We start from the raw sequence: 4,042 nt of genomic DNA, 5'->3' as shown, positions 1-4,042 counted from the left end.
GGCCAATCCAGGTCTTCCCCATGTTGTTTGCAATTCCCCAGGCAGATTGCAATGTCCTGGGATAGGGAGGAACAACCCAGGCTCTACCCTTCTTCCTCTTAGAATAGATGTCCAGCAACACTTGTGATCAGTGATTTAAGTCTTGGCCAGAGTATAATGGCCAGATGGGAGTGCCTTCTAGATCCCCCAATGTGGTGAGAAATGGGGCACACACAGATGAGATGCACTCAACCCTGCACAGCTTTTCTGAGCCCTGGGGGAACAGCTTACCACGAGTCCTGGGCATCTGTTTATTCTTGCTGCTTATCTGTGTGTAATGAAGCTGCTTGGCTTGACTTGTTGTGCTCTATTTCACTGGAGGCATACTCTGGCAGCTGGGTTTGTGCAAAACCTCCTGCCAGATCTAAGAATCTTTGTAGAAAATATTGAGATGTTTAGAGTCCTCCTTCTGGGACTGCTCTCAGGGCTTGATACTGATGTATTGTATTCTGCTTAATATACACACAGAGAACAAACATGAAAAAGTAAAGGGGGTAAAATGAATCTAAGTAAAGGGTACTGAATGTTCTTAACACCATCTTATTCTTTGCAACTTTTCTATAAGTTAAAATTTGTTTTGTTTTGTTTTTGAGACGGAGTCTCACTCTATCACCCAGGCTGGAGGGCACACTCACGGCCACTGCAGCCTTGACCTGCTGGGTTCAGGTGATCCTTCTACCTCAGCCTTCCAAGTAGCTGGAACTACAGGCAAGTGCTACCACGCCTGGCTAGTTTTTTTATTAATTGTAGAGATGAGGTCTTACCAAATTGCCCAGGCTGGTCTCGAACCCCTGGGCTCAGGCAATCCTCTTGCCTCGGCCTCCCAAAGTGCTGGGATTACAGGCTTGGGCCAATGCACCTGGCCAAAATTTTAAAAAGTAAATGAAAGTTTATTTAGAGATAACTTTCTGGGCATAGTGATAAACCTGTGAAAATGTGAGGTCGAAATGAAGTCTGCTGTACTAAGAACAAGATTCATTTTTTTTTTTTACCGCAGCCTCGACCTGCTGGGCTCCGGCGATCCTTCCTCCTCAGCTTTCCGAGTAGCCAGAATTACAGGCGTGCGCTACCACGCCCGGCTAATTTTTTGATTTATTGTAGAGATGAGATCTCGCCTGCCCAGGCGGGTCTCGAACCCGCGGGCTCAGGCAATCCACTCACCTCAGCCTCCCAAAGGCGTGGGATTACAGGCTGAGCCACCGAGCCCGGCTAAGATTAATTTTTTAACTATTGATTTTTACAGATTCAGAAAGACTTGGAATAAAAGAGATATTGGTGGCTGGGCACAGTGGCTCATTCCTAAAATCCCAGCGCTTTGGGAGGCTGAGGAGGGAGGATTGTTTGAGACCAGGAGTTTGAAACCAGCCTGGGCTACATAGTGAGACCTTGTCTCTACATAAATAAATAAATAGCCAGCCAAGTATGGTGGTGCATGCCTGTAGGTCCAGCTATTTGGGAGGCTGAAGTATAAGGATTGCCTGACCCTAGGAGGTTAAGGCTGCGGAAAGTCACGATCATCTTACTGCACTCCACCCTGGATGACAGAATGAGACCCTGACTCAAAACAAACAAACAAACAAAAAACAAAACACGAAAATAAAAATATTTTGCAGGTTATTTGGTCCTAATAATAGCATTCAAATTGAAGTAAAACTGGCAAGACACAAATAACCTTTTTAAAGTCCACAATTCAGTGGCATTTAGTACATCACAATGTTGTGCAGTACCATCTAGTAGTATCAAAGGTGCTGATTTAAAAAACATTTTTTTTTTGAGTCGAATTCTCACTCCGTTGCCCAGGCTGGAGTGCAGTAGCACGCTCACGGTCACTCCAGTGTGGACCTGCTGGGCTTCCGGTGATCCTTCAGCCTCAGTCTTACAAGTAGCTGGAACTACAGGCATTCACTACCATGCTTGAGTAATATTTTAAAAATTTATTTATTGTAGAGATGAAGTCTCTCCAAGTTGCCCAGGCTGGTCTCGAACCCACGGGCTTGGGCAGTCCACTAGCCTCAGCTTCCCAAAGTGGGGATTACAGGCTGAGTTACCGAATCCGGCCAAAAATTTTGCTTTTTTTAATACTTTTATTTTACTTCAAGGTTTTAAATTCTTGTTTTTTTTAAAATACTTTTTTTTTGGAAAACATTTATTTTTATATAATACACATTTTTGGAGCGTATGTGATCATTTGATACCTTTATATAATGTGTAAAGATTAAATAAGGACAATTGAGATATCCATCCTTTTAAATATTTTGCCTTTTACAAATACTTTTTAAAAACTAGTTTATCAGCCTAGGTAACAGAGTGAGAGCCTATCTTTACAAAAAATAAAAAAATTAGACAGGCATGGTAGCACACACCTGTATTTCCAGCTAATTGGGAGGCTGAGGCAGAAGGATCATCTGAGCCCAGGCAGTTGCTATGGTGAGCCATGATCATGCCACTGCACTCTAGCCTGGATGACAGAGTGAAACCCTGACTCAATCAACCAACCAATCAATAAAACTGTCATACAGGCTGGAGTGCAGTGGCACGATCACAGTTCACCAGCCTCCTGTGCTCAGGCAATCCTTCTGCCTCAGCCTCCCAAGTAGATGGTACTACAGGCGTGTGCTACCATGCCCAGCTAATTTTTTGATTTACTGTAGAGATGAGGCCTCACCAAGTTGCCCATTTTGGTCTCCAATTCCTGGGCTCAGATGATCCTCCTGCCTTGGCCTCCTCAAGTGCTGGGATTCCAGGTGTGAGCCACCATGCCCACCTGATATAGTTAAAATTTTTTAATGGAAAGATTAGTCTAGTCTTGACACCTGAAACCAATTTAATCACAGAGGTTCTTATAGAGTGAAAGATAAATCAGGAGAATCAGAGGAGACGGGGACAATAGAAGCAGAGAGCTGAGTGGTGTGACTCCTGGTTCTAAAGATAGAAGGCCACAAAACCAGCGATGTACGCAGTCTCTGGAAGCCAGAAAAGACAAGGAAATGAACCCTCTTCTGAAGCCTCCAAACTGGCTTTGCCAACACTTTTATTTTTAGATCTGTAAGTCTCATTTCAGGTATCTGACTTTCAGAACTGTTTATCTTACAGTAACACTACCCCAATGTCTATTTTCTAAGATAAATCCTTTTTTTTTTTTTTTTTGCTGGTACTGAACAAGGCTAGTTGGTAGCACTATCAAATGTATGTTTTATTTTTTTTGTTTTTTTTTTTGGAGTTGGAGTCTCACTCTGTCGCCCAGACTGGAGTGCAGTGGCCGCTCTCGGCTACCGCAGCCTTGACCTGCTGGGCTCCGGTGATCCTTCCGCCTCAGCCTTCCAAGTAGCTGGAATTACAGGCATGTGCTACCACACCCGGCTGATTTTTTTTTTTTTTTTAATTTATTGTAGAGATGAGGTCTCGCTGCCCAGGTGGGTCTCGAATCCGTGGGCTCAGGCAATCCACTCACCTCAGCCTCCCAAAGGCATGGGATTACAGGCTGAGCCACTGAGCCCGGCATAAATCCTTTAAAAAAAAACAAAACAAAAACCTGCCAGTCTAGTGTGGTAGTTGGATGGTAGTGGTAGCAGCTTGGATTTTACATTTAATACATTTGGATCTTACAAATACATTTGTGTTATTTTAAACCACCAAAGTTGTGGTAATTTGTTACAGCAGCATTAAGAAACCAACAAACAATTTTATTCAGGCATGATAGTTTACTCCTATAATCCCAGCACTTTGGGAGGCAGAGGTGAGAGGACTGCCTGAGCCCAAGGATTTAAGACCACCCTGGGCAACTTGGCAAGACCTCATCTCTATAATACATCAAAAAATTAGCCAAGCATGGTGGTGCATGACTGTAGGTTCAGCTACTTGGAAGGCTGAGGAAGAAGGATCACCTGAGCCCAGCAGGTCAAGACTGCATGTCACTGCACTCCAGCCTGGGTGACAGTGTGTCTCTGACTCAAAAAAAAAAAAAACAACAAAAAACCAACAGTCTTGTTACGAGTTTCATTTG

This window comes from Carlito syrichta, unplaced genomic scaffold (assembly GCF_000164805.1).
Source record: "Carlito syrichta isolate Samal-C Ts95f unplaced genomic scaffold, Tarsius_syrichta-2.0.1 Scaffold309259, whole genome shotgun sequence".
Lineage (NCBI taxonomy): Eukaryota > Metazoa > Chordata > Mammalia > Primates > Tarsiidae > Carlito > Carlito syrichta.
The sequence above is the reverse complement of the archived record's forward strand: the minus strand, read 5'-3'. Positions refer to the sequence as shown.